The following is a 15,343-nucleotide window of genomic DNA, read 5'->3' as shown; positions in this document are numbered from 1 at the left end:
TCTCTTTCTTCAGAATATTACATTACATAAAAGAAACTCGTTTTACATACGAGGGAGTGAGATGAGAAAAGAAGTTACATTAAGAGATTAAAAGAGAGGCACGACACGTAGGTCGTATTTTAAAATCCCAAAATAAAATAAAGGAAAAGTAAGGCCATAACCGATCACCATAAGACAATACTAATAAACACATTATTATTATTACTTTAAATTCTGTTAATTAATTAAAACCAAATTAAATTTTGGCGACCGATCACACTACGCAGAGTTAGCCGGGGGTTCCGCTGCCCGGTCAACCCTTGATACTTTAAAGCACAACTCTTGCGTAGTCACAACCCTAATCGCATAACTCTTTGACAGCATAACCCTTGTGCCGTCATTAACCCTACTGCACCAATTTCAGATCGTTAAACACATCTCGATTGTTAATTCAGTATGATTGATCAACACGTCATTGCTTCACCATACTAATGTCGGATCAAGAAGCAAATGACCAATGATCGCTCAAAGGAAAACAACCATTAAGTGTTTGAATGAACGAAACAGAAACAGAGTATCATATATACCGTATTTTGCATCAAGATTACTTATATCATATATATAACTTGATCGATCTCAATTGCGTAACCTATGGACGATCGATGTATCGCTGCTTCACCATACTAATGTCGGATTCCGAAGCATAGTCAACATCAACCATCCAAATCGTACACACATGATGCCAAATTTAATTACTCATTTATTCTTTGATTCATTCGGTCTTTTAATCTTATTAATACAGAAAATACAGAAAATAAACAACTATCAGATGCATGGTTTCGTAAGTGGCTCTGATACCACTGAAGGAGAAGGGCGATCCAAAACGCAGCGGAATTTTAAAAAAAAATCTCCTTTAGTGATCCTTACGAATGGGCATGATCAGTGATAGAATCGTTACTCTTGTGACGATTGAAACCTTTGATGCAGATCTAAAGAGTGATCACGGACGTTGAACGATGACAACACCTCTACTCAGTCCATACAAACGAATTCCTTCAATCTCAGTGCTAGTTGCTATGAATGAAGGCTTTGAGTGAGAGAGAGAGAGAGAGAGAGAGAGAAACAAAATTGTAACTGCACAAATACTTCTATGCAAGGGTTCTATTTATAGGACCACTTGTGTGGGTTGCAAGCTAAAAAGCCAACTTAAGTGTAAGTGACCCATATCTTATAATATGCCAAAATCACTTAAGTGGGTGGTACCTTACCATATTTCGTATTCTACTTAAGTACATTGTACCTTACAATATCCTACAATTCACTTAAGTGCACCGTACCTTACGGTGTTCCTTGGTTACTCTATCTCTCATCAATCTGTCCTTTTGTGTGTGACCTTGTAGGTTTTCGCGACATTGACAATTATATGAAATCACGTATTTAACATAATAAACAATGAGAGGTATCTAGCAACACATCACTGCTACCCAAGACACAAAAATGTCATGTGATCTGACAAATCCTTTTGTGATAATACTTATGTGTATAATTACCATTTTGCCCTTATGTCTATATTGAACACAAGGCATAGACCGTGTCATCCTTGTCCAGTTCAATATTGGGTCCATAGACATTTATCCTGTTACGCAGGATAGGCAAATTCCATCTAGGTCACTCATGTCCCTTAGCATGCTTCGTGAAGTACCCATCAACTGTCTTTATGGTCATCCAGTTACGGACAATGTTTGATCAGCAATAAGGCATTCAACTCTACATCTAGGGTCCATAGTGGTTTCAGGTCGAAGGGTGATATACACCATTATCACCATGAGAATAACTTATGAGACTTTGCATAACATTCTATATAGTATTCTCATAGCGGGTCAATCCAGTATAAATATTACTCTTAATATTCATACCTATGTTTAAGACTTCATAACTCCTTATCCATGATCCATGAGATGTGATCATCAGTCTATATACATAATAGTCTTAATGCTTTAATGTTATCCCACTTCACAATAAGGCTAGACTACAAATACTTTAATAATAGTGTCCTTATGTTTAATGTGATCTCATGATTAAGTCCCACTTGATACATTAAACGGACTAGCTATTCTAGGGACTTTATTAAACAACCATAATAAAGAAAAAGCCTTTTATTATTAATAAATAATTCGATACAAGTACCAAAAGTATTTGCCTCTAGGGCTTACACCAACAAGTGGCGCACCTATAAGCACGGAGGTGAGAACCTAATTTTCTGCCAAAGTGTGTAAGATTTTTAATTGATCAATCGCGACATGGATAAGGCTTGGCATGCTGTAATCTCGTGAAATCAGAATTTTATCTATAAACAGAAGAAAAAAAACATGTTTAGTCATTAGGGGTCCAATTTTAGAGAGTCTAAGATATTTTTCTGAGCTAAGGAAAGGTGACAATAAAGGCTATTCTTAGGAGATTGTTCTTCATCATTTTAAGTATTTATATTTTCTTTTAAATTGTAAAATCCATGAATTTTATAAGGATGAGTGGTTAGTTCCCTTAGATTAGGTTCCCTCTATATAATTCTACCCTAAACATGTAATGAATTTTGTATAATAATCATATAGTTTTGTATATTTTAATGCTTTATCCCGTCTACATAATTTATAAGATTTGATCTAGAGGGAAATGAGACGCAACGGTAATTTGTTCAATCAATCAGTAGAACTATGAGATTCTAATCATCATTTTTCTTGCGACAAGAATAATCTCAACCATTAGTCTAGTTTTAAGCTCTATAAAACCTTTATCTTTACGATTGAAGATTCTTTGTATCTAGGGGGTTTCTTTGACAAAGCAAGTATCCTTATGGTAGGAGACACCCGATATTTGGTGGTTGCGGGGTGTAATTATTTATTTTGTAAAATTGTTTTCTTATTTTACGTGCCATATAATCTTCATAGTTGTGATTGGATACTCCCATTATCTATCGAATTACTTTGATGAAGCGAGTCACCTGGCGATTGGAGACTTCAACTATCTAGGGGCCGTGAGGTTGTAATTTTGTGTTTTATAATAGGTCATAATTAAATTAGATATTATAATGAATTTTCAAATCTATGGGAGATGATTCGAAAAGAGAACTTAATTGATTTTATTATACTTTTCAACCTTGGTTAGCAATTATCTAGTTTACAATTACACAAACAACATACCAATCACACTCGGTGCATCCCCTGTTCTATTATCCATTCATTATGCTATACTCACAAGTGCATTCACCTTGTCCTTGTACAAGGTTAACATAATCCTTGTTAATAGCAGTGGGTGAAATCTACTTTTATTTTTTAATAAGGCCCAAATATATTAAAAAAAGAAAGGAGACAAAAATAAGAAGAGGGCCAAACCAAAATCGTCTCAAAAGGAAAACCTATAAAAAGGTAAACCAATCATATTATTTACAAAGTCAGTTCTAAAAGTAAGGGGAATATAATAGACTAGACGGAAAGAATTAGATGTGAGGCCTAAATTAGCAAAAGAGTCAAGTCACCTAAAATAGTTTTCTTCCAAACCAAAAGATAATAAATCATACCAGAAGGAGGCTTAATGGTAGACAACTTAAGGCATACCTCATGGAAAATATCATGTTAGTCAGGAGGAATAATCAAGGCATTATCACCAATAAACTCTGCCACCTTAGCATAGACTGACAAACCTTGAGAAACAAGTAAATCAAGATTAACCATAGATAAAAGTGGATCACCACACCAACTATCTTTCCAAAAAGAGATGGAGGAACCATTACTAGGAATCCAAAATTAATTAGCAGAGACCACCAATAACCCAGATTTAAAACTTGACCAAAGAGAAGAAAATTAGTGATATCTAACAAAGTCAAAGGATCTCTTCACTTTATCCCTCAACAGAATAGGTCAAGGCTCACCACTAGACAAAAACTCCCAGCAAAGTTTAAGGTTGTTGGCTTCATTTAAAAGGATGAGCAACCTGATACCAAGACCCCCATGAGGAATAGGATTGCAAAGGATTTTCCAAGAAACAATAACCAATTTTCTATTTTTAATATCACCACTCAAAATGAAATTTCTAATAATAATATTGACGAGTGCTAAATATTGAAAACCTTAAACTTGATATTCATTTTGAGGAAATTTATAACTACGTTGATCTCACTAGCTAATTTATCATAAAAATCATCTCTCACATGCATCGATATTCATAGAAAATAAAACGAAGGCTATCATTAGGAGTTTGTTCTTCATCACTGTAAATCTTTATATTTTCTTTTCAATTGTAAAAACCACGGATCAACTAAAGATGAGTGGTTAGTTCCTTTAGATTAGGTTCCCTCTAAATGATTATACCCTAAACATGTGATTTAATGTGATATTTTGTGACTTCTTTTGTAAATTCTTCATGATTATAATTATATAGTTTTATTTAGGTATAATTATTTCTCCCGTCTATGGAATTAGGTTAATTGATCTAGAGGGCAATGAGACTCGACGCTAATTTGTTCATTCGATTGGTAAAACCATTAGATTTTAATGATCGTTGGCATTGCCATAGGAATAATATAGACCATTATTCTAGTTTAATGCAATATAAAACCTTTGTATTAATGATTGGAGACCCCTAGTATCCGGTGGATTGCTTTGACAAAGCTAGTAGAATTATGATCGGAGACTCCCTGTGTTTAGGGGGTTGCAAGGTGTAGTTATATGTCATTTTTGCTTAAGGCCATTTTATTTTGGTTTTCATTGCTCTTTGTCATCACCAGGGACGAAGCCAAAAATATAAGTTAGTGGGGGCAAAATTATTTTATAAAAATATATTTATATAAAAAACACAATTATATATATACAATAAAATAAATATAAATCATATTTGGTGAATTTAAAATTGCTTAAATTTTTTTTACTCAAAACTTCACTATTTTAATTTCTGGTATCTAAAACGGTCCAATATATTTTTTTGTTTCTACTACTATTTTAAAAATTATAATTAATTTAAGAGACATAATATTTAATTTTTAATAAAACTTTGGGAAGTGGGGGCGCATGCCTCAAGTGTCTTACACCTAGCTCCGTCCCTGATCATCACACATCAATTTTTTTGGTCTGATTGAACCTTTCAATTTCACAATAATATCTTTACAAACATGCTTTAAAAGATTGTCTTTAAAGTACCAATCTAGAAAATGTTATTATCACAATGCGTTTTATCTTAAAATGATTGACATAGTACTAAAGGTAACATGTTAGTCTCCTATGTGGTATTTTATCATCTCTTAAAAACCTAAAAATAAATCATCAAAATATGATTATTTGCATTATTAAAAAGGGGGATATTGTTGAACCATGAAGGTTTTAAGTCAATTCTCTTTAATTTGGTTTTGATGATAACAAAGTGTAAGAGAAAATTTGAATGTCTATTGTTTGATACTTGTGTAGAAAGATTTTAAAACATATCCATGGTAATATATCCTATGGAAAGAGTAAGGAAATGTAAAAATGATCATCCGGTGTAATAGATGAATCCAGAAGATTTCATCAAACACAAAGTGATCATTAGGCATCTTTGTACTACACTTGTTAAAGCATCCTCCGGGTACATGTAATTGTGACTCCCTTTGGTACTTACTGGTACATGGTGTCAACAATATCAATTAGTCATGGTACTTAAGCATTCAGCAGGTTCTTGTGGTCAACTTCAAGCTTAAAGTTAATGGTTTGATCCTCTAGAAGAAGATAAAGTTAATATCCTTTTTGATATTTTCCTCTGGAAACTATAAGTAAATTTTACTCATCGAAATAATATTTTAGTTGGTTTCCCTATCAAATATGAAACACGGTGAAGCAATAGTACACAAGGTACAATGAAATAAGCTTTATGTAACAAACGGTACTACGTCTTGTGTGACTAGATCTACTGGGCACAAACGACGTGAAATAGCCTACTGTAATTGTACAAATATCATCAAAGGTTAGAAAAATGGAAGTCATTTAAAGACTCGACTTTTGAATAGTTAGTCATCACACTTAACAACATTGAAACAACTATATAAATAAACTTTTGAGAATCAACTTGAGAAGAAAAGAAAATAACTTTCAAAGAAAGATCATCTAGAGAAGAAGTTCTAGTGACATAAGTAAATAAATAAATAAATAAACAAATAAACAAACAAACAATTGGTTTCTATTGAAAGAATCAAACATATATATTGGTGCTTAGAATTTTTTATAACATATGTTAAGTGATATTTATAAACACCCTATCAGTTATTTGTTTGTTTGATTGTATTTACTTAAATGTCTAATTGTTAGCTAGATTCTTTTATATGACAAAGAGATACAATTGGTATTAGTTATTTGTTTTTTAAATCTAAGATATAGATCCAAGTTAAGGAGGTGAACCAGTACAAAATTTGTGTGTTTAATCTCTCTTAATTTATCTCCTTATCATTTAGCATTTATGATTGACTTGAGTTTCATTTGAAATGTACATAAAAAAGTTTAAATCGGTTAACACAATTCAACCCCTTCTCCCTTTCTTATGTTTTCTCAACTTCATAATCATCAAAATTGATAATATATTCTCAGCGACTTATCATGTGATTTGAGCAGTATGTGTCAAAATACTAGTCATATATACTTCTAATTTCATCAATTTTTGTTGTCATCATGACGATAGGGTCTAAATCTGAGTCACTTTCACCCTTCATCATGTGTGTCTCATTGACAGCATTGCCCTTGATTTTTGGAACATTTTTTCTTACACTCATCTACAAAGCATCAAAAACATTGTAAATTATTACACTTAATGTTAATCTTGTTTATTAGTTTCCTTCCTTTCCTATCTTGATGAGCAATATTCTTTCTTGAAGAATATCCAATTTGGCCATCTGTCTTGAAGCTATCATGTTGAGATACCTTTTTCGTGGATTTGTCATTTCCCTTCCATTTTGAACCTCAACCTTTCTTAGATGTTTGGGCCTAAATATTCTTCTTATTCACTCGTTCTTTGGTTATTTCAAGCATCTTTGTTCATGTGCTTCTAAATAACACTACAATTCTTAAAACTTTATGACACATAAATCCTTTGATTCCTTAATTGCCACTAAAATCTAATCAATATTTTTAGTGTTGATTTCTTAAGTTTGTAAAAGTGTTATGTGTGATTTTTCTGAAAAAGTTTATCTTATTCCTCAAACCAAAAACACAATTTTTGAGTGTTCCTCAACTTTAGGAGAAAGTGTGAGTTCTAGTTATGAAGGGATCCATTAGGTGTTATTATGTTCTTGTGGATATTATTTTTCATATAGAATAATTGAGTTATGTATATCTGGATATTAACATCCAGTGAAGAAAAATAAAAAGTTCTTCTCCGAGAGGTATTGGTGTTTTTAGCTCCTTCAACAAGTTCAAAGACTTGAACAAGGTAATTATGGTAACATAGAGTGAAGATCAATGGGGATGGAATCTTGTAGTGATTTGGTTTTGAGAAGGTGGGTAGATTCAAGATTGCAGATCTTGGAGGTTTTGCAACCTAGTGATCTATGTACAACTGAAGGAAAATCAAGAATAAAATGTGTGTAGCTTAGTTTTTAGATCTAGGTTTTTAGTATATCTGATTATCATATATACTAAAGGAAACTTTGTAAATTTTATATTAGTAGAAGACTAAACAATTTCTAATGTTTTCCATTGGAGACTAAACTATGTGCAAGTGAAGATGACACAACAAACTAGTATAAAACTCGGTGTACATTTTATCTATCCCTTCTCTAGTCTAATTTTTGTATATAATTTGCATGTTTTTAGGTTTATTTAATTTCTATTTTTCATGTGATTATATTTTTTTGTTCACGGTGATTTAATGTTTAACCTTAGGTCTATGTTAGATCTAGTCTGCTACTCATTTCTTTCTTATGATCATTCTAGAAAACAGTAATTCTATATTGTTGTATTAATTGATCATATTCTATTCAAACGTCTTTGTTTAAATATAATTGGATAAATTAAAATATTTTTGATTAGTTGGTTGATCATCATCTTGTTATCATTATATCCATTTGTACATTAAATTTGATTGTGTGATCTCTTTTTCAAATGTTTCTTAAACTCCCACTCCTACGCATTTTAACTCTTATTTTGAAAACAAATTTTATTTGGAAAATGTTTGTTTGACACCCCCCCCCCCCCTTAAGATCATTTTATCCCCCATATTCAAACCAACATAAGAGACACCTCTTCTATTACAAAGACCATTTAAACTACTGGAAGAGCTCTAATTGATGTAGAGATAAAGGAATTGATGTTAAGGTTCCATGACAAATGAGTTAATGTTTTTGAGATTATGTGTCATGTAATTGAGTGATCACAATGTTCTAAAACCAAAATGGTATAAGAAATCATTGAGGCTGCAATTTTGACAAATACAACATCTCCATTGTTGGAAAAAATGATAGTGATAAAAGTAGATGAGGCAATGGATGATGATGAAGAAGAAGAATGTGTCAAGCATTTTGAAACTTCCGAGTTCGAGAAATTCCAAACAAAATTAGAAGAGTTAATTAGTGAAAAACAAGCATCAAATGTTCAAAAAAACAACACCATAATTCAAGGAACTTCCTTCACACTATATATGTACTTTTGGGAGAAGATTTTACTAAACCTGGAATTATAAGTAACTCCTAGACAATATTAATAAAAATAATCTCCTCGGTTTTAATAAATAATAGAGATGCATAAGGGTGGAACATTTTCGATATAAAGTGCATAAGACTTGTTTATTGTATGCGCAAAATTAATATGAAAGAAGAATACAGACCACATGTCCAACCTCAATAATGACTAAATCAAATAAAGACGGGGGTAGTGAAGAAATAAGTATCGAAGTTAATATCATAGATTCAATTTTGGTAGTGTACGGGTAAGTCTAGCTTATGTAGTCCTTAAGAAGGGCGAAATGACCGTTCTAAGGAATTATAAGAACAAGCTAATCCCAATTCGTATGATTATTGGGTGGGGAATGTGTATTGACTTTAGGAGGTTAAATTTGGATATTATGAAGGACCATTTTCTATTACCATTCATGAATAAGATTCTTGAAATATTTTTAAGAAAATCCTTCTATTATTTCCTTGATGGGTATTCAGGATATAATCAAATTGGTGTAGATCTATATGACCAAAAATGACAGCTTTCACATGTTCATTTGGAATCTTTGCATATAGAAAGGTGTTGTTCGGTTTGTGGAACACCCCTGATACATTTCAAAAGTGCATGTTTTCCATTTTTATGATATCACTTAAAATTCCATAGAGATTTTTATGGATATTTTTTTCTATTTTTAGAAAATGTTTAATTCTGGATAGAAACACTAAGATGTTGTATTAAAGTGATGCAGTCAGACTAATTTAATTTTAAATAAGAAAATGTTATTTTATGGTTACTTAAAGGATAATATTATGGAAAAAAATATCTTCAAGAAGAATTGAGGTAGATCAAGTCAATGTTGAGATAATAAAAAAATTGTCACTAATGATGAATCTGAAAAGGATTAGGAGTTTTTTAGGACATGTTGGTTTTTACAGGCATTTTATAAAGGACTTTTCAAAAGTTTCTATACCTCTACGTATTATTTTAGTCAAGAAAAATGATTTAAACTTTGATAAAGATTGTCTAAAATCTTCCATGCTTATAAAGAAAAAATTGGTCACGACACCCATAATCATAGTTGTAAATTAGGAGTTACCTTTTAAATTAATATGTGTAGTTAGTGATTACATGGTGGGAGTGGTTCTAGGTCAAATAAACACAACATGCAATTTATTATGCAAGCGAATTTATCAATGAAAACCAAGTCAAGTATAGAACTACTGAGAAGGAGTTGCTTGCAATAATTTTTCCCTTGGAAAAATTTCGCTCTTGTTTAATTGGTTCCAAGGTTTTTGTTTTTACCGATAATGAAGCTTTGACACACTTGTTGAACAAAGGGGAGTAAAAACCCTACTTACTAAGATGAGTATAATTACTTAAGGGTGGCAAAAACGGGCCCGTCTCAAATTGCATGCTTGTTTTGCCCGCAATTTTCAGTGGGTCGAGACAAACTTTTGGGCTCACACTCTCTACTCTTATCGGTCATCCTTGCCCTATTTTTTGTCGATCTTTGGCGTGCATGGGTATTAATAAGGATAACATTACTTTGTGCCACTTTTGGCGTGTATGGCATGCCCCCACCCTATTTTTTATGAGTCAAGATTTCTAGGTTGCACCCTCTATTATGCTCGCTCTGCCCCATTTCTTGGTGGAATTGTGTGGGGCGTGAATGCCTATTTACCATGCTTATTGTTGCTACAAGACATTATCCTTGAGATTATAGATAAGAAAGGAGTTGAAAATGTGGTGAAAGATTATTTATCAAGATTAAAAAACTCTAAAGTTACAAAAAAAGAAAAGAACATAGTGGAGGAGTTTCCAAATGAGTAGCTATTTATAATTAGTGAAAGTCCATGGTTTTCTAACATGAGAAACATTAAAACTCAAAATATAGATGTAGCAAATAAAAAGAATTATCATCATGTTAAATCTTATTTGTGGGATGATCCATATTTGTTTAAAATCGGTCCTACCGGGTAAATCATAAGACTCATACATGAAAATGAAGAAAAAATTATTGTATGGTAGTGTCATAACTTATCTTATAGGGGTTATCATAGTGGAGAAAGAGTAATCGCAAAGCTTTTCCAAAATGTGTTTTGGTGGCCAACTATATCGAAAGGTCTTAAAGAGTATGTGACAAATTGTAATGAATTCAAAAGAATTGATAGTATCTCCTGGAAGAATGAAACTCCTCTCAATTGAATGATACAGTTTGAACCCTTTGATTGTTGTGACATTGACTTTATGGGTCCTTTTCCCCCTTCACATTCTAATTGGCATATTTTAGTTTGTCTTGATTATGTTACAAAATGGGCGGAAGCAGTAGTTTGTATTGTTAATGACGCTCTTACTGTGGTTAACTTTTTTGAAAAATAATATTTTTTTAGGTTTGGATAACCTAAAGTCCTAATCAGCTACTGAGGGAGATATTTCTGAAACAACTATTTGGAGAATATACTAAGCTAATATCTTGTTAAACACAAAGTGGTCACACCCCACCATTCGCAAACAAATGGACAAGTTGAAGTCTCTAGCATAAAATATAAGAAAATCTTGGGAAAATGGTTAATTCATCCAGGAAGGACTGGGCAAATAAAATAAATTAAATGATGCATTATGGGCATACATCACTGCATTCAAAAACCCATTTGGGATTATCACTACCAAATAGTATTGGGTAAATTTTGTCATTTACCTGTCTGTATAAATTTAACATAAAGCATATTGGACCATTAAATTTTTAAACTTTGATTCAGTTACATTATGTATGAATCGTTTACTTAAGCTAAACAAACTAGAAGAAATATGATTTCAAGCATACGAAAATATGGTGATATACAAGATGAGAACTAAGAAATATCATGACAAGAATCTAGTAAAGTTCTATGTTGAGCAACAAGTTGACTTTTTTCAGGTAAGCTCAGGTGTCTTCGTGGTAAAAGTTGAGTTACCCCATGGAGCAGGGGAATTACAAGGACCATGAACTACTACCACCTTGAAAATATGTGAATAAGAGTATATTACCTTAACATAAGGGTTTTATTTATAGAACCACTTAAATGCACTATAGCTTACGGTACATCTTGTTTCTCTATTTTGTGTATATACATCGTAAGGGAGCATCAACAAATCATAAATGAATCGTAATATTTTTATTTAATATCTTGTATATGTGTCTTTATTTGTGTGATAGAGATTCTTGTAACATTAACTATAATGTTAGATCACTTATTTAATATTATAAAAATGATCACATATTTAATATTATAAATAATGAACCCAAGTTACAACAATATAATGTGATATAAAATATTTTTTTATAATAATGATCATGTGTAAAATTACTCTTTTATTATTATATTTATATTGAACATAATGTATATTATGTGTCACCAATGTATAATAAACTATTATATTCTTTAACATTCGAATATATTTAGTAACAACAAATAGGTTTCATATCTATTGACTTATCTCAGTTTGATCTTGCATTTACAATCATACTCGATCAATGGATATGTAGATAGTTATTAGAACTAACAGCTTATTATGTACAGCATTCTATTATGTACAGCATTCCCACATTAGCTTACCATACTCATTACTCTTGTATATATAAACAGCATTGTATCTCATTATTATTCATTCAATGGAACAATAATTTTTCTTCTTCTTCTTCTTGAATGCAACTACTTTCTTCTTCTTCTTTGGCTGCATAACTGATTTCTTGGTGCATAACCAACCAGTTCTTTATCTCATACATGATGAGTTCATGTTTTGTTGATATGGTATCAGAGCTATCTCAGCTCTGGTAGCCATTGTTTTTCCTTTCTTCTCCTTTCTTCCTTCTTGTTTCCTTAACTCTGCAACAATGGCTGCTCAAAGTTTTACGGATTTCGCTACCAACTCTGCTAACCCTTACTACCTGCATCTGAACGAGAATCCGACTCTTGTTCTCGTTTCTTCACCGCTCGATGACAAAAATTACCACACCTGGTCTCGCTCAATGCAAATCGCGTTGATCTCTAAAAACAAAGATAAATTCATCAACGACACTCTTCCAAAACCCTCTGTTTCAGACATTCTTTATGCGTCGTGGATCCGTTGCAACACGATGGTTCTTGCATGGATACAACGTTCAATCTTTGCACCAATTGCGCGACCAGTTCTATGGATTGACACAGCTGCGGGTGTTTGGAAGAATCTGCAGGTTCGATTTTCTCATAGCGACATCTTCCGCATATCTGACATTCAAGAAGACCTCTACATGTTCCGCCAAGGTACCTTAGACGTATCCAACTATTTTACTCATTTGAAAGTGCTATGGGATGAATTGGAAACTTATCATCCAATTCCATCTTGTTCATGTGCAATTCCCTGTTCTTGTGGTGCTTCGGGATCGATTCGTCGATATAGGGATAAAGACTATGTAATTCGATTTCTTAAGGGTTTGAATGAGAAATTTACTCATTCCAAGATCCAAATCATGATGATGAATCCATTACCTGACATTGATAAAACCTTTTCTCTGGTAATTCAACAAGAAAGAGAAATGAATCATGATAACCCTGCAATTCTTCCCAGTGTTGGCAATCATGAAGAGAGTATAGCCTTGAGTGTATCTCATGATGCTCAACCAAACAAATTCAATTCATATATAGGTAAATATCAGGGTGCAGCTGGTTCAAGAGGTCAAAATCGTGTTTGTACTCATTGTGGAAGAAATAACCATACCATTGATACTTGTTTCATCAAGCATGGGTATCCACCAGGATTCAAACACAAGAGCAAAGGCAATGGATTCAGTTCTCAGCAATTTGCAATAGCTAACACTGCATCAGAGATACCTGCATCAGGTTCAAGTTCCAACAATTCCTCTTATGGCTTGACTCAAGAGCAATACAACAACATTTTGGCACTGCTTCAGCATTCACAACCTGTTTCCACAGCCAATTCAGTGTCTACATCTCCTCTTGTGCTAAATTCCTTGTCATCCAATGCCAATGGTAAGCCTCATTCCTTGTGGATCCTTGATACAGGATCTACAGATCATATATCCTTTAATCTTTCAGCCTTTAATAGTTATCACAACATTGTTCCAATATTTGTCACTCTACCCAATGGTTCTCAATTGTCTGCTTCAATTTCTGGTTCTGTCAAACTTACACCATCTCTAACACTGCACAATGTTCTTTACATTCCTTCTTTCAATGTCAATCTTATCTCAGTAGCAAAATTGTCTCAAAGCAACAATTTTTTTGTTCAATTCAATGCTAACTCTTGCTCTATTATGCAGAATCCTTCCATGGAAACGATTGGTATAGCTGACCTGCAATATGGCTTATATGTCCTTCATTCCAATATATTTCCTCCTTCCTGTAATTCTTTATCTACTGATGGTGATATATGGCATATGAGGCTAGGTCATCCATCTCATAAAGGTTTACAAACCATAGCTAAGATTTTCCCTTTTGTATCTTGTAATGACAATGTTTCCCCTTGTGATTCTTGTCACTTTGCCAAACAAAGAAAACTCCCCTTTCCTGATAGTATTACTTGCACTAATGATGTTTTTAACATTCTTCATGCTGATTTATGGGGGCCCTTTTCTACTGTCTCTATGTTAGGACACAAATACTTTCTCACTCTAGTTGATGATCACTCTAGGTTCACATGGGTGATATTCCTTAAAACCAAAGCTGAAACTAGAGATAGCTTTATGAACTTTGTAGCATATGTTGAGAAACAATTTAATAAACATGTAAAATGCTTGAGGTCTGATAATAGTGCAGAGTTTCTAGCCTTACACAGTTTCTTATCTGCTAAGGGCATTCTACATCAAAACTCATGTGTTGAAACCCCTCAACAAAATGGAATTGTTGAGAGGAAACATCAACACATCCTTAATGTAGCTAGGGCCTTGCATTTCCAATCCAATGTGCCTTTAACCATGTGGAATTTTTGTGTGCAGCAAGCTATCCACATTATTAACAGACTCCCTACCCCTTTACTCAAACTAAAATGCCCATATGAAATTCTATATCAGGAACCTCCCTCCCTCATGCACCTTAAAGTGTTTGGCTGCATATGTTATGCTACATCTCTTATGGCCCATAGAACAAAATTTGACCCTAGAGCACGCAAGGCTGTTTTCATAGGCTATAAAGAAGGCACTAAAGGCTATATCATGTATGACTTGACTCATCATAGTATATTTGTCTCAAGGCATGTGATATTTTATGAAAACACCTTTTCTTTCAAATCTCGAATTCATTCCCAAGACAGACAAAGTTCTACCCCCAATGACAGTACCAATCCTGCTTTTACTTTATGTGATGATACAGTCCCTATTGTACCATCAGATGATATCCTGCCTGAAATGCAACCATCAGGCAATAACTCTCCTGCACTGCAACCATCAGACAATAACCCTCCTGCACTGCAACCAACAGATAATACCTTGCCTGCTCTGCAACCATCAAATAATATCTTGTCCAATGTCCCTCATACTCTCAACTCAGGATCTCCTTCTAATCTCCTCATTAATGATAATCCCATCCCAAGCTCTCCTGTCCAAAACTCTCCACCATCTCCCTTATCCATCAGTCCTATTCATCCTCCTGTGAATATTAATGATGATCATCCTCCTATAAGACACTCCACTAGAACCTCTAACCCTCCCTCATATCTTGCTGATT

This window comes from Lathyrus oleraceus, chromosome 6, assembly GCF_024323335.1.
Source record: "Lathyrus oleraceus cultivar Zhongwan6 chromosome 6, CAAS_Psat_ZW6_1.0, whole genome shotgun sequence".
Classification (NCBI taxonomy): domain Eukaryota; kingdom Viridiplantae; phylum Streptophyta; class Magnoliopsida; order Fabales; family Fabaceae; genus Lathyrus; species Lathyrus oleraceus.
The sequence above is the reverse complement of the archived record's forward strand: the minus strand, read 5'-3'. Positions refer to the sequence as shown.